Here is a 25,474-nt window from a genome sequence, read left to right on the forward strand (position 1 = left end):
GAACTTCCTAGAGACTTCTTGAATGTCTTTCACCAAAATGCTGATAGTGATATAGGCAATGAAGTCCAGGCTGATGTGGTCTCAGATGGAGATGAGGAACTTGTTGGGAAGCAGAGTAAAGGTGACTATTGCTATAATTTAGCAAAGAGACTGGGAGCATTTTGCACCTACCCTAGAGATCTGTGGAACTTTGAACTTGAAGGAGAAGATTTAGGGTATCTGGTGGAAGAAATTTCTCCGCAGCAATGTGTTCAAGAATTGACTTGGATGCTCCTAAAAGCATTCAGTTTTATGCATTCATAAAGAGATGGTTTGGAATTGGAACTTAGGTTTAAAAGTGAAATGGAGTGTAAAAGTTTGGAAAATTTGTAACCTCATGATGTGATAGAAAAGAAAGAAAAACCCATTTTCTGTTGAGAAATTTGAGCTGGCTTCAGAAAGTTGCATAAGTAACGAGGAGCCAAATGATGGTCACCAAGACAGTGGGGAAGATGTCTCCAGGGCATGTCAGAGAACTTCATAGCAGCCCCTCTTGTTACAGGCCTGGAGGCCTAGCAGGAAAACATGGTTTCATGGGCTGGGCACAGGGCCTTGCTGCTTTGTGCAGTCTTGGGACTTGGTGCCCTGCATCCCAGCCATGGGTAAAAGGGGATAACATAGAGCTCAGGCTATTGCTTCAGAGGCTGCAAACCCCAGGCCTTGGCATCTTCCACGTGCTGTTGAGCCTGTGGGTGCACAGAAGCCAAGAAGTTAGGTTTAGGAACCTCTGCCTAGATTTCAGAGGATGCATGAAAATGCCTGCATGTCCAGGAAGAAGTTTGCTTCAGGGGTGGAGCCCTCATGGAGAACCTCTGCCAGGGCAGTGCAGAAGAGAAATGTGGGGTTGAAGCCCCTCCATGGTCCCCATTGGGGCACTGCCTAGTAGAGATGTGAAAAGAGAGCCGCTATCCTTCAGACCCCAGAATGGCAGATCCACTGACATCTTGCACTGTGCTCCTGGAAAATACAAAATACACTCAATGCCAGTCTGTGAAAGCAGCCAGGAAGGGGGTTGTACCCTGCAAAGCCACAGGGGTGGAGCTGCCTACGGCCATGGGAACCCATCTCTTGTATCAGCATGATCTAGATATGAGACAGGGAGTCAAAGGAGATCGCTTCAGAGCTTAAGATTTGACTGCCCTGAAGATTTCAGACTTTGCATGGGGTCTGCTGCACCTTCATTTTGGCCAATTTCTCCCATTTGGAATGGGTGTATTTACTCTGTGCCTGTACCCCCATTGTATCTAGGAAGTGACTAACTTGCTTTCGATTTTACAGGCTCATAGGCGAGACTTGCCTTGTCTCAGGTGAGACTTTGAACTTGGACTTTTGGGTTAAATGTTGGAATGAATTAAGACTTTGGGAGACTGTTGGGAAGGCATGATTGGTTTTGAAATGTGAAAAGGACATGTGATTTCGGAGGAGCCAGGGACAGAGTGACATGGTTAGGCTTTGGGTCTCCACCCAAATCTCATCTTGAATTGTAATCCCCATAATCCCCACGTGTTGAGGTAGAGACCAGGTGGAGGTGATTGAAACATGGGGGTCACTTTCCCCCATGCTGTTCTCATAATAGTGAGTGGGTTCTCATGAGATCTGATAGTTTTCTAAGGAACTCTTCCCTCTTCACTTGGCGCTTCTCCTGACTGCTGCCTTGTGAAGGAGGGGCCTTGCTTCCCCTTTGCCTTCTGCCATGGTTGTAAGTTTCCTGAGGCCTCTCCAGCCATGCTGATCCATGGGTAAATTAGACATCCTTCTTTATGAATTACCCAGTCTTGGGCAGTTCCTTATATCGGTATGAAAATTGACTAGCATGGGATCTCAGGTTGGTCTTGAACTCCTGGTCTCAAGCAGTCCTCAACCTTTGCATATCAAAGTGTTAGAACTGTATCCCATCATATCAGGCCAACAAGTTTCTTTAAGTGGATTATCTAACAAATCTTCCTTTCCACTTCACCACTTCCTTTTGGACCATAAGACATATCCTTGGTTAAAGGAAAACCAGTGTCATTAAGTGCAATGCTAGGGACAATGCAAACCCAATGCAAATCCAAACATTTTCCCCATTTTCACAGGTACTGCCATCCAAAATGGCACATTACATACTGTGGGTACTGAAATGGCCATAAGAGGGGAAGATAAAGTGGAGAAGACAGAAAATTTCACAAAGAAGGGAAAACTTGATTGGACTGTCTGTAAGAGGTAGAATTCAGAGAATAAAAGAAAAGCTGGAAGAGCATTTTAAATGGAAGGAACATGGAACGCTGTATGAGAAGACAATGCTGAGCTAGAAAGGATGGGGTCATATTGAAGGGTTGTAGGAGCCAGCTTAAATTTAAAGCTTATATTCAATATAATAAAATTGCTACTAGGGTACCCTGGAAGGTTTCTGAGTAGAGCTGAAAAGTGATATATTGACAGTAGTGTTTGATAGAGTTTTAAAGTGGTATTAATACCATTAATGTAGGTACTGGAATATTCCAAAATAACGAGAACATGATCTGGTTTTCCTTTAACCAAGGATATGTCTTATGGTCCAAAAGGAAGTGGTAAAGGTTACTTTACCTGCAAGGTTACTTCTTTTCTCCAGCTTCCAGGACTTCCACTTCTCCCCCCACCCCCTTGCTTGGTTTCTCCCCTTGTAATTTGATTATTCTCATTTATTAGGCAGAACAATTTGAAACTCTACTCTTTAGTCCCTTGGGCCTAACTTTGCATACCTAAAGCTCTATAGAGTTCTGCCAATCCAGTGTTTCCCAACTGTGCTTTAGGAGCACAGAAGAACTGGCAGAGGTGTTCAAAGACACCAGCATGTATACATCTTCTCCCCCAACGTATAAGAAAGAAATATAGAGATTTATTTCTGAGCTGATACAAATTATGCCACTAATCTTACTTAACACATTGAAATGGATACAATCAGTTTTGATCCCAAAAATTTTTTAAGAGATTTCATAAGATTTCAAGAAAACAGCACCAGCCTTTGAAAAATTCATGATCTAAAGAAAAGTAAATTCTAAGAATCACTTATGAAATATAAAATAGAAATAATGTTTGATCCCTTGACCAGCTAACCTTTAACAAGAAAATGGGTGAAACTGTTCAGAACTGTTAAGAACTAACACACAAATCCAGAAAACGTTAAAACTCCTAAGCAGGAGACATTTTTTAAAACTCCACACCTACTTACATCATTGTGAAAGTTCAGAACACCAAAGAAAAACTGATCTTACACAGCAAAAAGACTGGCAGCAGATTTCTCAGCTGCAATAGAAACTAGAAGATAACAGAGTAATATGCTCAATATTCTGAGAGGGAAAATACTTTTAGACCTAGAATTATGTATTCAGTAGAATTATGAAACAACAGGGAAAAATCAAAATATTTTAGGTAGAAAAAAACCCAAGGGTTTACCACATCACACTGTCACACAAGGAAATTATAAGGAATTTGCTACAGGCATAAGGAAAATGATTCAGAAGGCAGATCTGACATATGCAAAGGAATGGTAAGCAAAATGTTATTACATATGTGGATGCGTCTAAAAAACGATGTCTAATTTATATGACGAAACCAGGATAGAGCTAAAATAGTGAATAACATATAAACTGAGAGAGGGGAGGGTGTCTAGAGCTAAAACATCCTGAAAGCCTTTGTATTATTCAAGAGGAGAGTAAAGCTATGTATTAGCTTTATATTTTAAGTTTACATTTTAAAATAGTACAACAGTCACTTAAAAATATAGACTGCATTACTCCAAATAAGTTGAGGAAAAAAACAACGTGAGAAAAAGAAAACAAAAAAAAACACACCAAAAAAACGCGTACACACGTGAGCATATTACTGTTATCTTCTAGTTTCTATTGCTACTGAGAAGCTTCTTCTGTAAGTTTTAACTTTCTTGTTTGTATGCCATTCTTATTCAAGGTAAGTAGTGTTCTACAAATTTTTACTGTGAGCGTGTCCTTAAAGGATCACTTTCTTTCAGCCTAGGTTGTAGAAGGATTCATCCAAGTCGGCTTTACGTTTGCTTCTGCCAGGCATTCTAGATGCCCCATGTCTAGGACCTCTTTAGGCAGGAGAGAGGGTGATGGTGTAGGAGGACCCATTTCTTGGCTTGCAGATTCCAATAACACGTTATAGATTTAAACCCCAAACTTTGATGAAATGCAGGTCTAGGGTTTCAAAATTTAATGAGAGTTAAATACGTATTTTCTTCATCCAGAGATGGGGCAGGCTTCCTCATCTGCTCGTTCATGGGTGATGATTTACATTTTCCCCACTCTATCCTTTTCCTAAGGATTTTAGGGACAACGGCTTTTCGCAGAGTACTCAGCTCCAGCTCCCACCTTGAGCCCTTAACCTCCTGCCCCTAAACATCCAGAACTCAAGTTAGAGAGAGTAACATTTTGCCCACACCTAGGAGGACCAATCCTTCTGGTTTCCTTAGGGACGCAGGAATTTCTCAGTGCTAAAACCAGTAAGTCCTGGGCAAACCAGTATGACCGGCTGCCCTACAACCCAGCCCCCATATCCAGGGCAGGAGAAGAATCAGTTGAACAATTCATTGCTCTAGTTTTCAGTTTATTTTTGGTACTTGGAATTTCCCTCCTTTTTTTTATGGGTTTATCTGCCTATTGGAAACAAAACGTTATTATTTTTTTTTATCCCGCATTACTAGATGTCAGTAGTGAGACACTTCCCACGTTATAGAAGTCCAGCATTTTGCCAGTTCAAAACGTCACGTTTTAATTCTTTCCGTCAGTACAGAAGTGAAGTTTGAGGATAAAGGTCATAGCCACTTAGCCCTGTGTGTATAACAGGGTGCTGGAGTGGTCCCCAAAGTTATGTGATTGGCTCCACCACCTGCCCCACAGCTTGCTCCCGCTCTAGGCCCTTGCTCTGATCTTGAGAATGTTCTATAAGTCTCTAGGCAGGCCTAGCGTCTTCCTGTAAGTCCTAGAAGGTGAATTCTCCCATCAAAATGTAAAATCCCTGAGCAAAGAGACACTATTTTATTCTGTTCACTCCTGCATCTGCAGTAGCTGGTAATCACAAGCACTCAGTAACTACTTCTTGAAAGAACGAACACCCTGAATGTCAAAACTGGCATTTCCTCCCATCCAATCCCTTGTATCTCAAACTTGACAGAAAGGAGTCCAAGTTTCTGGCCTGTTGATGTCTCCCTCCCTTTTCCACAGACTTGCTACTATTTATTTCTGTAGGTACTTTAAAAGATTTTGGGGTGGGTGTGACGCTAACAGTGATTGTGCTAAACCTGTGCATTCCAGAAGCCATTTTGAAACTACAGCCCAGACACATTCTCGTTTTTTAAAACTACACCATATATTTCAGTATGCATACTTATTTCAAGGGTGTTTTGGAGGCGATGCGTGTGCCTGTCGGTCTACGTGAGGGCGGTGCCTGCCTGGGACCAGCACACACGCACTGCGTACCCTGCGTCCTCTACCCACCCACAGCGTGGGGGACGCCGTCATCCCCCGCAGGCCTCCACCCTCCAGGGGGCGTGAGCGCTGCCACCCATTGGTTGAGGCCGATGCCACGCGCCCCGATACCCGGCACAGGAGCCACCTCCCAGAGGCCCCCGGTCCACGCCTCAGTCGGCCTGCGCGCCTCAGCCTGGCGGTTCTACCTCCGAGGGTTCACCCGCCCTTGGTTTTCCTTACACCTTCGCCTTTGGCTCCTTTGACCACTCGAAGCCCCACAGCGGGTTCCAGCGGACTTCACCAGCGGACCCAGAAGTGGTGGGTGAAACACAGCCTCTGTTCCTCCTTGAGCCTGTGGGGAGCTGCTGCCTGCCGCCATCATGGTGAGTTGAAGGAAAGACCTGAGGGGCGAGGCCTGTGGGGTTTTCACCGGTGGGTGAAACCAGGCTGCGCCTTATCCTCGGTTTTCCTGTTTCGGGGCCACCCGCCTGGACGCATTAGGAGCCGTGACCCGCAGGGTGGGGCGAGGCGGCCTGGCAGCAGTGCGGCCCACACACACAGAGAGAGGCAGGCACAGAAGTGGCGGGACAGCGAGCATGGCGTGGGTCCCCAGGACGCGCTGCCTCACAGTTCGCTTGCAAGGGCCACAGCCTTCGTGCAGAACCCATTTCCTGCCCCAGGTTCTCTCCTGGTAGCGATTTGGGGTGTGGGTTCCCCACCCCCACGCGTCCCCACCTCCACTCCTAGGCGCCCTTTCCCCCTCCCCCACTCCCATGCGCCCCCACCCCGCCAACTTCATTTCTGACGCTCTCCCGGTGGCTCTGCAAGATGGCCGCGGGCCTGCTGAGGGACTTGGCTCCCTTCAATTGGGAGGGCCGGAACTTCTTCAGGAAGTGGTTCCCTCCTGGTGCTTGTACTGGGTGGGGTGGGTTGGTGGGGTTTGTGGGGGCCTGAGTGTGGCGGGTGGGGCGGCCTGAAGGCATGGCCCACTAGCTGAGGGGGCTGGGTGGGAAGTGCCTCTGGTCCTTTCGCGGCTAGCGGCTGCTGGGGACTTGCTGATGGCGGCTCCCTCCTGCGGCGGCGACAGGCACAAAAGCTCACTCGACGCTATCTTTGTGGCAAGAGGTTGGCTTCAGTAGTTACCGTTGAGAATTTTAGAATTTTTAAACTCCAGGCACAATTTTTCCCTTCTAGATAAACCAGGAATCTTTGACAAAATGTCCAATTGGTAGATAATGTTGGGTGTGCATTCCTGCGAGTTTGGTAAATGCCCAGCGTTCGTTGAGCGCCGTCACAGATGTGGCTCTGAATACGCTGACCAAACACTGAGTCAAACACACGTGTTACATGCTCTGTGTGTGTGTGTCTGCATTGATAATTCTGTCTTTTCATTTTTAGAGATAAAAGGAGTTTTACACACGGTTTATATTACCATGTATAAACATTAAGTATATATAAGCAACTATTATGTGTCATAAGTGTGCAACATGTTATCCATGCTAATAAAAAGTCACCTTGATTTATAAGTTACAATTATTTACAATAATACTTTTCATTTTTAGAGGTAAAGGGAAGAAATGCTTACAGTTTCATTAGGTTTTTTTCCTGATTATAAAAGTAGTATATTTACTCATTTGAAAACAATCACAGTAAGAAAATAGCAGTCCATCTTAATACCAACACATAAAACCACAGTTAAATTTTGATGCATGAATGCCCTTCCAGCTTATTTTTGTGCGTGTATTGCGATTGCATATAGATAGGCCAACTTTTACAAAAGTCACATAGTACTGCTTAATACTATTTTACAACTTGCAGCTTTCAGTTAATGTGGGTATTATTCTGAAGATAACTTTCAGTATATCATGTTAAAAATTATGCTGTTGTTTTACTGAATTCCCTTATGATGAATACTTTTTCAGTATTGAAACTATCATGGGCTGGGCGCCGTGGCTCACGCCTGTATTCCCAACACTTTGGGAGACTGAGGTGGGCAGATCACTGGAGGTCAGGATTTCGAAAACAGCCTGACTAACATGGTGAAACCCCATCTGTACTAAAAATACGAAAAATTAGCCAGGCATGGTGGCGTGCACTTGTAATCCCAGCTACTCGGGAGGCTGAGGCAGGAGAATCATTTGAACCTGGGAAGCAGGTTGCAGTGAGCTGAGATGGTGCCACTGCATTCCAGCCTAGGCAAGAAAGGGAGACTCAGTCTCAAAAAAAAAAAAAGAAAAAAAAAATGCTGTGCATGTCGTTGTGTAAATTAATCTTGGCACACTTGTACTATTAATTCCTTGAGATGAATTGCTGTAAGTGGCATTGCTGGGTGGAAGTGCTTTGCCATTTCATAACAATTTTAAATTATGCTCCTCATTAGTATAGTGGTGAGTATCCCCCTATCAAATTATGATACACCTTTTCCAAGGTACTCCTGGTAAAGCATGTGTCAGTATTTTCCCACTGATGGTGGGTAGAGTGATCTCTGTTCCACACCCTTTCTAATGAACGGTATTAGGATTTTTTACATTGTCAACCTAATAGCTGGATAATATTACACTATGTTGATGTGCACTTTTTTAAATCATCAATGAAGTTGATCATTGATCATTAGCTTTTTAAATTTCCTTTTTAATTTTATTTCCCTTATTGACTCATAAAAACTCTGTATTAATATTCGCAGTTGTCATACATAGTGGGAAAATACATATAGTAGTAACGATGAGGAGCCGTGGTGCCCTTACCTTATTCCTATTTTCAGTGGAGATGGCTGTAGTATTTCACTGTAAGCTTAACGATAGGGTAGAATTAGATTGATAGAAAATAAGAATCCTCTATTTCTATTTTACTTAGGTTTTTAAAAAATTGAAAAATGAATGCTGTATTTTATTAAATACTTTTTCAATGATGAATTAAAGTAGCGTATCCTGCGAATGGAGTATTCTTGCATTGCCAATATAAACTGTATTCTTTACTACTGGAGTTTTGCATTTGTGTTGAGGAGAGGGTTGGACCATCTTGATGAGGCTTTGTTGCTTATATGCTGTTGACCTTTGTAAAATGCATTGAGAAGTACTTTTTTGCTCTTTGAAAATTGAAGAAAAGAGTTTAAATTTCTTAATCTCTTCTTCTGTGTCTTCTGTCTTTACTTCAGGTTTCTGGTATCTGTGTGCACCTCTCTCTGAAACACCACATACACCCAAGTTGCCTGTTTCTTCACAAGTTGAAAAAACTCCCAGGGAAACTAAGCCAAATACCATTGGGTGTTCTTTTTCAAGATTGTTTGGGAAAAATTAAAATTTCTGTAGAAGTTGACCATGTCGTTGATTTCAAAATTTATCCCTATAGAGTTTGTGCATAACATTCTTTAATGACCACGGGCCACAACCCATTTTTCAGGTCTCAATATATATTTTTGCTTTTTCTTGCTTAGTTTTGCAAGGATTGTTTATTGCTTGAATTTCATCCTTCCCACCCAGCACTCCCTGAGAATCTGCTCTTGGATTAACTTCTGATTTTCACGTCGTATTTTCTTAATTTTAGCATTCTCTTTATTTGTTCCTCTTCCTATTGTTGTGAATGTAACTTTGATGACTGCAAATGATGGGCTTTTTCCTGGCCGGTTTATGTAAATATCAGTTTGCTTACATGTTCACATAGTAATTGCATTAGATAATACTGGCAAAGGAGCTGACGTCGCAGGAGTTTAATGATAATTTTTTCCAGCTTTTAGCTGTCTTTGTCACTTGATTGTCCGTCCGCATATAACAAGAAATGTGCTTGCTAGAAATTTGCAATGAGAGTTGTGTATATGATGGTCTTGAAGCTTACCCCTGTTTACTATTCCAACATTTCTCATTTCAAAATTCACCAACTCACTTGAAGATATGATTAAGAAAATTACTTCTTTAAAGCAGTTTGTTGGCAGGATGCTATTGACGGTTATGATGGTACTTTCTTTAAAATTAAACTTCAGCTTATCCTAAGCATTCCTTTATATTTTTGGCCATAGTTTAGAAATAAGCAAAGGCTGTCTATTGATTTTGTGTATATATCTATCTATCTATCTATCTATCTATATCTATATGTACATTATATAATTATGTATAAATACACACAGAGTCGGAATTGAACAATCCCTGCCAGTCAAGCCATGGTAAAAATGAGGTACATTGCCAAAAATGAAGTACGTGGCTTACTTTGTTAGCTTTGAGCGCCACGTGCTCGCTGAGGACTAGGACGTGATGGTGACTTGCTTAATTTAAAGTGTTACCACGCTGTTAAAGAGATTCAGTGAATTTTATATGTACGATTCCAGTTAAGCAGGCAGCCAGTTTGTAAGATCCAAGCTAAAGTCAAACTTCTTATAAAATCAAATGCCTTTTTTCCTCTTTACCAAACTAAGTATCCATTTTACTATTTGTGTATAGAGTATGAGAATCAGAAGAGACACCCGAGGTCTTTTCCGGCCATTTCGTTTTCTTTTTTTTTTTTTTTTTTTTTTCTTTTTTTTTTTATCTTTTTATTATTATTATTATTATTATTATTATTATACTTTAGGATTTATGGTACATGTGCGCAATGTGCAGGTAAGTTACATATGTATACATGTGCCATGCTAGTGCGCTGCACCCACCAACTCGTCATCTAGCATTAGGTATATCTCTCAATGCTATCCCTCCCCCCTCCCCCCACCCCACAACAGTCCCCGAAGTGTGATGTTCCCCTTCCTGTGTCCATGTGTTCTCATTGTTCAATTCCCACCTATGAGTGAGAATATGCGGTGTTTGGTTTTTTGTTCTTGCGATAGTTTACTGAGAATGATGATTTCCAATTTCATCCATGTCCCTACAAAGGACATGAACTCATCCTTTTTTATGGCTGCATAGTATTCCATGGTGTATATGTGCCACATTTTCTTAATCCAGTCTATCATTGTTGGACATTTGGGTTGGTTCCAAGTCTTTGCTATTGTGAATAATGCGGCAATAAACATACGTGTGCATGTGTCTTTATAGCAGCATGATTTATAGTCCTTTGGGTATATACCCAGTAATGGGATGGCTGGGTCGAATGGAATTTCTAGTTCTAGATCCCTGAGGAATCGCCACACTGACTTCCACAAGGGTTGAACTAGTTTACAATCCCACCAACAGTGTAAAAGTGTTCCTATTTCTCCACATCCTCTCCAGCACCTGTTGTTTCCTGACTTTTTAATGATTGCCATTCTAACTGGTGTGAGATGGTATCTCATTGTGGTTTTGATTTGCATTTCTCTGATGGCCAGTGATGGTGAGCATTTTTTCATGTGTTTTTTGGCTGCATAAATGTCTTCTTTTGAGAAGTGTCTGTTCATGTCCTTCGCCCACTTTTTGATGGGGTTGTTTGTTTTTTTCTTGTAAATTTGTTTGAGTTCATTGTAGATTCTGGATATTAGCCCTTTGTCAGATGAGTAGGTTGCGAAAATTTTCTCCCATTCTGTAGGTTGCCTGTTCACTCTGATGGTAGTTTCTTTTGCTGTGCAGAAGCTCTTTAGTTTAATTAGATCCCATTTGTCAATTTTGGCTTTTGTTGCCATTGCTTTTGGTGTTTTAGACATGAAGTCCTTGCCCATGCCTATGTCCTGAATGGTAATGCCTAGGTTTTCTTCTAGGGTTTTTATGGTTTCAGGTCTAACATTTAAGTCTTTAATCCATCTTGAATTGATTTTTGTATAAGGTGTAAGGAAGGGATCCAGTTTCAGCTTTCTACATATGGCTAGCCAGTTTTCCCAGCACCATTTATTAAATAGGGAATCCTTTCCCCATTTCTTGTTTTTGTCAGGTTTGTCAAAGATCAGATACTTGTAGATATGTGGCGTTATTTCTGACGGCTCTGTTCTGTTCCATTGATCTATATCTCTGTTTTGGTACCAGTACCATGCTGTTTTGGTTACTGTAGCCTTGTAGTATAGTTTGAAGTCAGGTAGTGTGATGCCTCCAGCTTTGTTCTTTTGGCTTAGGATTGACTTGGCGATGCGGGCTCTTTTTTGGTTCCATATGAACTTTAAAGTAGTTTTTTCCAATTCTGTGAAGAAAGTCATTGGTAGCTTGATGGGGATGGCATTGAATCTGTAAATTACCTTGGGAAGGATGGCCATTTTCATGATATTGATTCTTCCTACCCATGAGCATGGAATGTTCTTCCATTTGTTTGTATCCTCTTTTATTTCCTTGAGCAGTGGTGTGTAGTTCTCCTTGAAGAGGTCTTTCACATCCCTTGTAAGTTGGATTCCTAGGTATTTTATTCTCTTTGAAGCAATTGTGAATGGGAGTTCACTCATGATTTGGCTCTCTGTCTGTCTGTTATTGATGTATAAGAATGCTTGTGATTTTTGCACATTGATTTTGTATCCTGAGACTTTGCTGAAGTTGCTTATCAGCTTAAGGAGATTTTGGGCTGAGACAATGGGGTTTTCTAGGTATACTATCATGTCATCTGCAAACAGGGACAATTTGACTTCCTCTTTTCCTAATTGAATACCCTTGATTTCCTTCTCCTGCCTAATTGCCCTGGCCAGAACTTCCAACACTATGTTGAATAGAAGTGGTGAGAGAGGGCATCCCTGTCTTGTGCCAGTTTTCAAAGGGAATGCTTCCAGTTTTTGCCCATTCAGTATGATATTGGCTGTGGGTTTGTCATAAATAGCTCTTATTATTTTGAGATACGTCCCATCAATTCCTAATTTATTGAGAGTTTTTAGCATGAAGGGTTGTTGAATTTTGTCAAAGGCCTTTTCTGCATCTATTGAGATAATCATGTGGTTTTTGTCTTTGGTTCTGTTTATATGCTGGATTACATTTATTGATTTGCGTATATTGAACCAGCCTTGCATCCCAGGGATGAGAGAAAGCAGGAAAGATCCAAAATTGACACCCTAACATCACAATTAAAAGAACTAGAAAAGCAAGAGCAAACACATTCAAAAGCTAGCAGAAGGCAAGAAATAACTAAAATCAGAGCAGAACTGAAGGAAATAGAGACACAAAAAACCCTTCAAAAAATCAATGAATCCAGGAGCTGGTTTTTTGAAAGGATCAACAAAATTGATAGACCGCTAGCAAGATTAATAAAGAAAAAAAGAGAGAAGAATCAAATAGATGCAATAAAAAATGATAAAGGGGATATCATCACCGATCCCACAGAAATACAAACTACCATCAGAGAATATTACAAACACCTCTATGCAAATAAACAAGAAAATCTAGAAGAAATGGATAAATTCCTCAACACATACACCCTCCCAAGACTAAACCAGGAAGAAGTTGAATCTCTGAATAGACCAATAACAGGAGCTGAAATTGTGGCAATAATCAATAGCTTACCAACCAAAAAAAGTCCAGGACCAGATGGGTTCACAGCCGAATTCTACCAGAGGTACAAGGATGAGCTGGTACCATTCCTTCTGAAACTATTCCAATCAATAGAAAAAGATGGAATCCTCCCTAACTCATTTTATGAGGCCAGCATCATCCTGATACCAAAGCCTGGCGGCCATTTCGTTTTCAAGCAAGGAAACTGAAACTGAGGTCATGAAAAGATTCACTTTCGTGAGCAATGGAAATCAGGTTCTTCCCAAACAAGAATTTTCCTCTTCAATTCTTGTGGCACTGTCACAAGGTTTCTTAACCAGACCCTTTGCAAATTTGGCACCAAATAATTCCTTATTGTAGGAGGCTGTCTTTGCATTGTAGGATGTGCAGTAGTATGCCTGGCCTTCAGCCCACCAGATTCCAGGAATACATCTCAGTTGTGACAGCCAATCTCTGAACGTCGCTGAATGCCCCTGGGGCTCACAAATCTTGCCCAGTTGAGAATCAGTGCATTTCCATAACCCCTCATGATCTGACGCAGGTTTCTGCCAGATGTTACATTTCTAAATTAAAATGCATCCAAACACTGTGGTGCAGAGACAATACCGTAATATAGCTTGCTTATCAAGGAAAAGCATATCCAAAGTTCATCCACAAATCAAGGGGGAGTTGAAAAGGAGAGAAAGAAACTACAAGAATTTCAGAATTTCTTTTGTTTTGTTTTGTTTTATTCTGTTTGGGATTTCTGAATGAAGTGAGAAGGAATCGGTAAATTGTCTATAGGGAAGGGCAATCTAAGCAGGTTCCCAGTAGTTCAAGATAATGCAGCTTAATGTCATTTGGAAAAAACAATAATGGAAGACATTTTTAGAAAGGAAAAACTTTAAAAATAGTGTTGTAAATTTTTCTTCCACATCATTGTCATGAAATAACACTGTTAAAGGAAAGAATTAGGAATTAGCTGCAAACCCAAAATAGCAGGTACAAGCACGAAAGAATAGAGAAATGCAGTAACCTCGGCTTTAGTTGATGTGACAATTTAGATTTCATGTGTAGTAAAGCTGTGTAGACTCAGTAACTTCTAGCATCTAATTAGCAAAGCAGGAACCCACCTTTTTTATTAACTTCTATAACGTTACTGGGTTGTTCAAAAAGATGTACAGTTTCTTTCGTCTTTTGTTTTCTTTCAGACAGGTGTATGTGTAATAGTTTTGTCTTTTGCAGCTTTTTGTACTTACCTTTTAAAGTCAACAGCACTTCATCAATGATTTTTAAGTTATTGATGTGTCATAGTTTCCTGATGTTTCAATTAGTTCTTAATTAAAATTTTTTTCAAAATAAGTCAGCTAAATAGTGAAGCCAAAAAAGAAACTTGAAAACAAATCGGCTGAAAAGAAATTCAAATAACAGGACACTAACTTACATTGGCATTACCACTTTTACCACTTTATACGTACAAAATGAATTCACAGATGTTATCTCGTTTCATTCTCAAAGCAGTTTGCCCACAGATACGTAGTTGGCAAATGGGTGGCTTATAACCACTTACCTGTAAGGGACATAAACCTAGATCTCCTGACTAAGTTAATTTTTGTTTCACTGTGCTATATTGTTTGTCCAACATATATATTACTTACGAATACTACTTCAGAAAATTTTACCTTAACCTTAGAGTCAACAGTGGAAAGAATAAAGACAGTTCTGATCAGAATCTAGAAAATTAATGAGTTATATGTATGTGTTTTTTTATCTGAAAATAAGGATGGCATGATTTATATCTATCAGCCCACTGTGAAAATTAGAATTATCAGATGGACTGGTTTCGTGTTACTCAGGAAGAAAAATGTTATTTCAAAAGACGCTTTGAACACCCTAGCGTTAGGGAAGAGGATTATAAGAAATTGGTTTAAAACATTGAGGCTTATTTTCTTTCTGGTGGGGCTTTTTGTTTGTTTGTTTGTTTGTTTGTTTTTTTAAAGTTTATCTTTAGTCTACTCAGTAAAGTGAAAAGTTATTTATGAATATAGAACAGGATGATTTTAATAACTTTTACAAATCTAAACTTTCTAGTTTTGGGTGTCTTTTTTAACTACTTCACAGAGTATTTTCACAAATACTGGATGAGTATTCTTCCACAGCATTATACAAGACTCGGTGATGAGCGGCAGTAGGTTTAAGAAAGTACTATATCCTTTGGTTAAAATTCCATGCTGATGTCCTCTGATTAGTTTAAATCCTGAGCCTGAACTGAGCTGCACTGGTGACTAATTTACAATGAAAATAACTTATATAAAATATATTATACTTAAAATACAAAAATGATATTTCACATTGTGTATGGGTTTTGCCTGCATACGTAATTACGATGTCTACTTTCCAAATTACAGTCTGCTGCAAATCCTGAGACTCCCAACGCAACCATCTGCAGAGAGGCCAGCACCCAGTCTTCATCAGCTGCGGCTAGCCAAGGCTGGGTTTTACCAGAAGGCAAAATCATGCCAAACACTGTTTTTGTTGGTGCAATTGATGATAGGGTATTGTATTCATACCTCATTTTTACCTTAAAATACATTATGAACAATGGGATTTGGGCCCTGATACAAACTTAATGTGTTTTTGTACTTCATGGAGGTTTAGAATTGCTTTTAGGTTTGACCCATAGGTACTAAAAATATCTTTGACAAAGAGCTACTGGTCATTTTGGGGATAAATGGGGAAGAAATCTCCCCCTCATGGTAGTAAAATTGTAGTAAAGTTGAAATTTTTGAATGCCGAATTTTTACTCTGACGTTCCATTCTGTTCCATAGACGGATGAAGCTGAGATTAGAAGCTGCTTTGGTAGATACGGTTCAGTGAAAGAAGTGAAGATAATCACAAATCGAAGTGGTGTGTCCAAAGGGTGAGTAATTTTATCAAAAATATCTGAACTCTAGTCCACTGTTCTATAGGTATCAGACAAGACTTCAAAACTGATATTCTGACCCTTGTATAAATGAAATTGTTTGCGATGTTAATTTCTTTCACGTAGGGGATAAATGGTTATTACCAGTTCTTTTATTTAGTCATTTTTCTAATGTTTGTTTTGAAATGTCTGCAATTTTTATTTCATACAGATGAGTTAATCAGTTTTCTCAAATAATTGTTTTCTTCATACGCTGCACCGCATCTTAAATTTTAACCACCTTGTCTTAGATAGTAAGTTAAATTCAGGTTCACAGATGTGAACCCTTTGTTAATCAATGAAGTTTTCACAGTGCCCTAATCTAGCACATTTTGACATAGTTCTGCTTAAGAAAAAGTAGTATTTGTAGAGGATCTGTCATGTGCATGTTAGCAAATACTTTTCATGGTATATTATTCATCTTTGGTCATGATCACTTCTGTATATAGAATAGTAGAAGTTCTGAACCATGTACTGTATGATGGTGATTTTATGCTTCATTTATCTGCCTTTATAGCTATGGATTTGTTTCATTTGTTGATGATGTGGATGTCCAGAAGATAGTAGAAGTAAGTTGTCTAATAGAAAAATCTCTTATTTATCTTACTGCTACGACGTTGAGTGTTAGTGATATACTCAGACTTGTGTAAAATTTGGAGAAAGCTAGACTTCCTGTTCACAATCCAAACTCAGAGTAACCTCCCATAACTTGATAGATGCTGTTTATTTTTGAGTGGACACCTAGGTTCACGAACTACAGACAGGAGGGGTTGGAGTCAGGGTGATGAAAAGTTTTTGATCAACTTTCACTTGATGCCTCTTGACACTGGTTAGAGTGGCAAGGGTAATAAGTAAGGTAGCTTCATGATGACAAATTTTAATTTGGTGCGTAGTTGTCACTGATCGTCTATGATGGTTGGCACTTTAGAAGACTTTAGGTGTTTACCCAAGTCTTGGAAGCTAAGACTTGAAAATGGATTCTAGTTTTGTTACTGTTCTCTTTTCAGTCACAGATACATCTCCAGGGTAAAAAGCTGAAGTTGGGCCCTGCACTCAGGAAACAAAAGTTCTGTGAGTAGGAAAAGAAATTGTTCTTTTTTGACCCGTGTAGCTTTTCAAATAACTAAAAGTAGGCTTTTTTCTTCTTGGTCTTCAAAAAGGTGCTTGTCATGTGCAGCCACGTCCTTTGGTATTTAATCCTCCTCCTCCACCACAGTTTCAGAACGTCTGGAGGAATCCAAACACTGAAACTCGCCTGCAGCCCCTAATCACGCTGAATCCTGTAACTCAGTACGTTCAGGTAAGAACTGCTTATGTTCCTGATCTCTTGTTAATTGTAGTCATCCTTGCGTCTGTGGGATTGTATCTACACTTTCCATAGTAAGTGGCAATGGAGTCCCTGTTTGAACAGTGTGAGTAATGGGACGTTTGTTACTTTTGTTAGAAATTTCTTACTCTTAGTGTTGGTTATTTGAGCTAAAAATCTTCTATATACTTTGCAAGGCTTTCTCTCAGAAATGACCTCTTTAGACACATGAACAAATCTCTTCCTATCTCTTCTTTTTTCACCCCATATAACTAGTTCCTAAAGTATTTGGAAGCAGCTCTCCTTATGTGTCTGCCTAATTTATTGTTCTGTAAGGTTAGCAGTTAACCTAGCTATTCTTTGCTTGCAATGCTTTCCAGATGCCTCATCATATAAATTGCTGACTTTCTGGATATATTCTGGTTCTGGGATGGGTAGATTTCTGATCTCTTTTACTCTATCCGTAAATCCCGTGAGTTTCTGGCATGTCATTTCTCTGATGCTGGTTGCTTTGATATATAAAGTAGGATTTGACATCCTCTGTCACTTACTGGTGATAAATAAGGTTTATTTTGTTCTTCGTTCCTTTCATTTCTGTGTGTTTAAAAGACCTTTTCTTTGATGGAAAATAAAGTAACAAAATAGTAGTGAAATAGTTCTTCAGTGTCTCTCATTTGTTGACATTTTCCATGTACTTGAAACGTGTAGGGTACACGTCTTCTTCTTTTTCCTTCTCTGAGCAATGGCTAGAAGAAAAGCCCTACTTGTTTCTAGCATTTACGGTGAGCCATTACTGAATGTGGGTGTATTCATGAATGCTGCTACCTGTATATTTTTAATTAGTAAGTATTTATTGAAACGTCGAAGACATTATAGTGTCTCTTTTCCATTTGTGGCGTGTGTACTGCCCTTACTTTTAGGAAATGAAGTACAGAGAAAGCCATAACATCTGTCGAAGAACTACAGTATTACCCTATAATATTGTCAAATACAAAACAGTCTGGAAGTATTTTGCCAAAGAAGTAGCAAATGTATTAACTTAGGTTGAAATCTGTCTTAATAGAGCCTTATCACCAGTGTGAGAAATAACTTCTGGGTGGGCATAAGTGCACAGTACAAATAAGGTAAACTTTGGCTGGTGCAATAGTCACTTATTTTATCATTTGTCTCTTCCCCCTCCCCACCCAAAGGGTAGCGCTTGACAGAGAATGTTTGTTTCTTCATGAAGTCAGTCATTCTTTTAGAATTCTACATTGCTGTGTATAGAAAAGTAATTACTATTTCAAAGTTTTTCATATTTTTCTTATATTGGGAATAATTCTTTCTAATTAAAAAAAATGTTTTACCGTATTAATCCATTCTTTCTGTAAACTTTATTTTCAGGCTTATCCTACTTACCCAAATTCAGCAGGTCAGGTCATCACTGGGTATCAGTTGCTTGTATATAATTATCAGGTAATTGAAGAGGGAGTAAAACGATTTACTTTCAGCTACTATTGAGGCCTTCCACTTGTTTATACAAATTTCCTGAATAGTTTGTCATTTTAAACTAGTGAAATGTACCTAAAATTTAAGAAAACACTTAGAATTAGCGTAATGAAGCCCTCTGTATCGTTTAGAAGTGAAGAAAGAGTATTGTGACAGGAGGGTACTTAGCAATAACTTTTCTGTAGAACAATTTCTGAGATTTGTGTTTCCGTCTTTGTTTCAGCATGTATTTTGTTATGTTTGCTGTTGAGGGTACCTAGCGATAACTTTTCTGTAGAACAATTTCTGAGATTTGTGTTTCCGTCTTTGTCTCAGCATGTATTTTGTTCTGTTTGCTGTCTAAGAGCTGAAACATCCAGACTGACTTTGCTGAATTTTATAGAGATACAGAGTGAAATAAAAGCTTTACCCAATTCTTAGAGCACAGAATTCCAGTTGTATTTTTATTTTAGCTTGCTGCTTCATGTTAGTAGTTCTCTGGGTGTCGTTTCAACGACACGACTATATCTGTGACCCGTAATCATATGTGTGGTAACAAATTCAAAGAATTAATATCTTTGGGAGTTCCACAATGCCATTTCCAGAAAATTGGGAAAAAGGTGAGGTTTTGTGTGTGGAAGTAACAACAAGAAACTTCAGGGATTAGAAACCTAAAGTACTTCTTTTTTGTATTCTGTTTCTTTTGTTCTATTATCCAAGGAGCCAGCATGAGAAGTACTTCAATATTGTGTATCTCATGTGTTTTTGAAAATGTACAGGAATATTTGAATAATTTTGGTTTCTTTTTTTTTTTCCAAGATGCCACCACAGTGGCCTGTTGGGGAGCAAAGGAGTTATGCTGTACCTCAGGTAAAGTGAATGCGCCAAACGTATACTCCCTGTTCTTCCTTGATTTTTTTCTATGTCATATATGCCTGTAAATTTTTTAAATCATTCTTTGTATTAAAGTGGCACGTTTTGTTGCTTTCTTTTAACCCAATTACAAACTCCTATGGGAGCAACAGTGCCTTTTTCTCTCCCAGGTTTTTGCATGCTTAAGCAGTGGCTGGTCCACATAATGATAAGAATTCAGTTACTTTTTGATAGACTATACAATCCATGAAAGGTAGTATTAATGTGGCTTTAGAATGAGCATGTATCTGCCTGGAATCTGCCTCTGGCTTTACCCTCCGTAAGAAAAATCTGTTGAAGAGAAACAGAAATGTTTTGCTATTAATTACTCTTAAATAAGAATAGGAAGAGAAAAGAGTATTACCTCTAAAACAGCCGAACTGCTTTCCCCCCATATAACTAGTTCCGAAAATATTTGAAAGCAGCTGTCTTCATGTGTCTGCCTAGTTTATTCTTCTCTAAGGTTAGCAGTTCATCCAGCTATTCTTTACTTGCAATGATATCCAGATGCCTCCTCATGGAGATTGCTGACTTCTGGATATATTCTGGTTCTGGAATGGGTAAATTTCTGATGTGTTTTACTATATTTATAAATCCCGTGTGTGTATGGCATGTAATTTCTCTGATCCTGGTTACCTTGATATGTAAAGTAGGAATTGACATACTCTGTCACTTACTGGTGATAAGTAACGTTTATTTTCTTTTTAGTTTGTTTTATTTATGTCTTAGTTTAAAAGACATTTTCTTTGATGGAAAATAAAGCAAGAAAATAGTGGTGAAATAGTTCTTCAGTGTCTCTCGTTTGTTGACATTTTCCATGTACTTGAAACAGGTAGGGTATATCTCTGCCTCTTTTTCGTCCTCTGAGCGATGGCTAGAAAAAAAGCCCTGTTTCTCACATTTACTGTGAGCCATTCTGTAATCTGGGTGTATTCATGTGTCATGCTACTATGTGTTTTCAATCAGTAAGTATTTATTGAAAGGTAGAAGACATTATACTGTCTCTTTTCCAGTTGCGGACTATATACTCCCCTTAGTTTTTTGAAATGAAGTACAGAAAAAGCCATAACGTTTGTAGGAGAACTTCATAATTCCCTATAATATTGTCAAATACAAAACCCTTTAGAAGTATTTTAACAAAGAAACAGCAAATGCATTAATTTAACTTACACTGAAGTCTGTCTTAATAGAGCCTTATCAGCAGCGTAAAAAATAACTTCTGGGTGGGCATAAGTACACGGTATAAATAAGGTAAACCTGTCTGGCGAAATAGTCACTTGTTTTGTCATTTGTCTGTTCCCCCTCCCCACCCAAAGGGCAGCACTTGACAGACTCTTTCTTTCTTTCATAAAATCAGTCACTCATTTAGAATGCTGCAACGCTGTATGTAGAAAAATAATGTTTTAAAACTTTTTCATAGTTTTTTATATTGGGAATAGTATTTCTAATTAACAAAATGTTTTATCATATTCGTTCATTCTTACTGTAAACTTTATTTTTAGGCACATCCTACTTACCCAAATTCAGCAGTTCACATCATCACTGGATATCATTTGCCTGTATATAATTATCAGGTAATTTAAGAGGGAGCAAAATGATTTACTTTCAGATACTATTGAGCCCTTTTTTTATACAAATTGCTTGAATAGTTTGCCATTTTAAAGTAGTGAAATGTACCTAAAATTTACGACAACACTTAGAATTAGTCTAGAATGAAGGCCTCTGTATTATTTAGAAGTAATTGCGTTACATTTTGACAGGAATGTACTTAGCAAAAACTTTACTGTAGAACAGTTTTTTGAGATGTGGTGTCCCTTTCTTTATTGTAGCATGTTTATTTTCATCCTGCTGTCAAATAGCTGAAACATCCAGACTGACTTTCATCAATTTTTTAGAAAGACAGAGTGAAATAAGATTACTACCCACCTTTTAGAGCACAGAATTTGAATTATATTTGTATTTTAGCTGGCTGCTTCACATTAGTTGTCCTCTGGGTCTCTTTTCATAGCTGTGACTGTATATATGACCCATAATCATATCTATGGTAATCAATTCCAAGAACTAATATCCTTGAGATTTCCACAATACCAACCCCAGAAAATTGGGAAAAAGTTGAGGTTTTACATACAGAGGTAACATCAAAAACGTCAGGGATTAGAAACCTAAAGTAATTCTTTTTTCCGTTCTGTTTCTTTTATTAGAAGAACAAATTAAAGGAGCCAGCATATGTTCTTCAATATTGTGTATCTTATGTGTTTTTGAAAATGTGAAGGAATATTTGAATGATTTTTGTTTCCTGTCTCTACTAAAAGTACAAAAAAATTAGCCAGGCGTGGTGGCGCACACTTGTAATCCCAGCTACTCGGGAGGCTGAGGCAGCAGAATCACTTGATCCTGGGATGCAGATTGCTGTGAGGTGGGATTGTGCCACTGCACTCCAGCCTAGGCTGCAAAGAGAGACTCAGTCTCAAAAAAAAAAAAAAAAAAAAAAAAAAAGATGCTATGAATATCTTTGTGTAAATATCTTGGCACGCTTGTACTATTAATTTCTTGAGATGAATTGCTATCAGTGGAATTGCTAGGTGAAAGCACTTTGCCCCTTTTATAACAATTTTATAACTAATTCTCCTTTTTAGTATACTGGTGAGTATCCCCGCTTATCAAATTATGATACACCTTTTCCAAAGTACTCTTGGTAAGTCACGTATTAGTGTTTTCTCACTGACGATGTATAGAATGCTGTCTTTTCCACACCCATTCCAGTGAAAGTTATTAGTATTTTTTAAATTGTCAGCCTAATAGCCGGAAAATACTACATTATGTTGATGGGCACTTTTTAAAATCATCGTTGAAGTTGATCATTGATGTTTAGCTTTTTAAATTACCTTCTTAATTTTATTTTTCTTACTGATTCATAAAAAGCTTTTTATTAGTATTCACTATTCTAATACTAATAGTATTCACTATTAGTTATACATAGTGGAAAAAACATACAGGAGTGATAGGAGGTGACCTGGTGCTCTTACCTTATCCCTAATTTCAATTGAGTTGACTCAACTAGTTCACTTGTAAGCTTGATGGTAGGGTAGAATGAGATTGATCGAAAAGAAGATTCCTCTTTCTCTATTTGACTTGGGGTTTTACAAAATTTAAAAATGAGTGCTGTATTTTATCAGTTGATTTTCAGTGATGAATTAAAGTAATGTATCCTGCAAATGGAGTATTCTTGCATTCCCAGTATAAACTTAGACTCTATATACGGCTGGAATTTCCCATTTGTGTTGAGGGCAGGGATGGATCATCTGGATGAGGCTTTGTTACTTACGTGCTTTTAGCTTTGTAAAATGCATTGAGAAATACTTTCTTCCTCTTTGAAAACAGAGTTTCTGCATAGCACTCTTTTATTATCTGTGGCCACAACCCATTTTTCAGGTCTCATATATACTTTTGCTTTCTTGTGTTTTCTTGCTTTGTTTTGCCAGGATTGTTTGTTGCTTGAATTTCATCCTCCCCACGCACCACTCCCCGAGAATCTGCTCTTGGATTTACTTAAGGTTTTCATTCTGAGTTTCACATCATATTTTCTTAATTTTATCGCTCTCTTTATTTGCTCCTCTTCCTATTGCTGTGAATGTAACTTTGCTGACTACAGATGATAGGCTTTTTCCTGATCAGTTTATGTAAATATTTATTCCTATAGAAAAATAGTATATGTAATATAAATTTATTCCTATAGAGATTGCGCGTAGCATTCTATTGTAACCGCTGGCCACGACTCATTTTTCAGGTCTCGTATATATTTTTGCTTTTTCTTGCATAGTTTTGCAAGGATCGCGTATTGCTTGAATTTCATCCTTCCCACGCAGCACTCCCCAAGAATCTGCTGCTGCATTAACTTCTGATTTTCCCATCATATTTTCTTAATTTTAGCATTGTCTTTATTTGCTCCTCTTCCTGTTGCTGTGAATGTAACTTTGATGACTACAAATTCTAGCCTTTTTCCTGGCCAGTTTATGTAAATATCAATTTGCTTACGTGTTCACTTAGTAATTGCATTAGATAATACTGGCAAAGGAGCTGACATCGCTGGAATTTAATGATAGTTTTCTCCAGCTTTTAGCTGTCTTTGTCACTTGATTGTCTGCATATAACAAGGAATACGCTTGCTAGAAATCGCAGTGAGAGTTGTGTATATGATGGTCTTGAAGCTCACCCGTTTACTATTCCAACATTTCTCACTTCAAAATTCACCAACTCACTTGAAGGTATGATTAAGAAAATTACTTCTTTAATGCAGTTGGTTTGCGGGATGCTATTGACAGTTACGATGGTATTTTGTTTAAAATTAAACTTTAGCTTATCCTAAGCATTCCTTTATATTTTTGGCCATAGTTTAGAAATAACCAAAGGCTATCTATTGATTGTGGATTTATATATATATATATGTATTTATATATATATATAAAAATATATATATAATATATGTTATATATATAGATATATATAATGTTTTTATAGATACATAGATATATAATATTTATATAGATATGTAATATTTATATAGATATATATGTATACATACCTTACATAATTATGTATAAATACACACAGAGTCGGAATTGAACAATCCCTGCTAGTCAAGCCATGGTAAAAATGAGGTACATTGCAAAAAATGAAGTACATGGCTTACTTTGTTAGCTTTGCGCGCCACCTGCTGGCTGAGGACTAGGACGTGATGGTGACTTGCTTAATTTAAAATGTTACCACGCTGTTAAAGAGATTCAGTGAATTTTATATGTACGATTCCAGTTAAGCAGGCAGCCAGTTTGTAAGATCCAAGCTAAAGTCAAACTTCTTATAAAATCAAATGCCTTTTTTCCTCTTTACCAAACTAAGTATCCATTTTACTATTTGTGTATAGAGTATGAGAATCAGAAGAGACACCCGAGGTCTTTTCCGGCCATTCGTTTTCAAGCAAGGAAACTGAAACTGAGGTCATGAAAAGATTCACTTTCGGGAGCAATGGAAATCAGGTTCTTCCCAAACAAGAATTTTCCTCTTCCATTCTTGTGTCACTGTCACAAGGCTTCTTAACCAGACCCTTTGCAAATTTGGCACCAAAATAATTCCTTATTGTAGGAGGCTGTCTTTGCATTGTAGGATGTGCAGTAGTATGCCTGGCCTTCAGCCCACCAGATTCCAGGAATACATCTCGGTTGTGACAGCCAATCTCTAAATGTCGCTGAATGCCCCTGGGGCTCAAAAATCTTGCCCAGTTGAGAATCAGTGCATTTCCATAACCTCTCATGATCTGACGCAGGTTTCTGCCAGATGTTACATTTCTAAATTAAAATACATCCAAACACTGTGGTGCAGAGACAATACCGTAATATAGCTTGCTTATCAAAGAAAAACATATCCAAAGTTCATCCACAAATCAAGGGGGAGTTGAAAAGGAGAGAAACTACAAGAGTTTCAGAATTTCTTTTGTTTTGTTTCGTTTTATTCTGTTTGGGATTTCTGAATGAAGTGAGAAGGAATCGGTAAAATGTCTATAGGGAAGGGCAATCTAAGCAGGTTCCCAGTAGTTCAAGATAATGCAGCTTAATGTCATTTGGAAAAAAAACAATAATGGAAGACATTTTTAGAAAGGAAAAACTTTAAAAATAGTGTTGTAAATTTTTCTTCCACATCATTGTCATGAAATAACGCTGTTAAAGGAAAGAATTAGGAATTAGTTGCAAAGCCAAAATAGCAGGTACAAGCACGAAGGAATAGAGAAATGCAGTAACCTCGGCTTTAGTTGATGTGACGATTTAGATTTCATGTGTAGTAAAGCTGTGTAGAATCAGTAACTTCTAGCATCTAATTAGACTCGGTAACTTCTAGCATCTAATTAGCAAAGCAGGAACCCACCTTTCTTATTAACTTCTATAACATTACTGTGTTGTTCGAAAAGATACACAATTTCTTTCGTCTTTTGTTTTCTTTCAGACAGGTGTATGTGTA

At 38.5% G+C, this 25,474-nt stretch overlaps 1 pseudogene; it reads left to right on the forward strand.

Annotated features, from left to right (window-relative positions):
• Nucleotides 1–6,544: 6,544 nt before the first annotated feature.
• The window catches only part of LOC129053370 (deleted in azoospermia protein 4-like), a 57,173-nt pseudogene continuing 38,243 nt past the window's right edge, over nucleotides 6,545–25,474 (forward strand).

The sequence above is a fragment of the Pongo abelii genome, chromosome Y, assembly GCF_028885655.2.
Source record: "Pongo abelii isolate AG06213 chromosome Y, NHGRI_mPonAbe1-v2.0_pri, whole genome shotgun sequence".
NCBI classification, from domain to species: Eukaryota; Metazoa; Chordata; class Mammalia; order Primates; family Hominidae; genus Pongo; species Pongo abelii.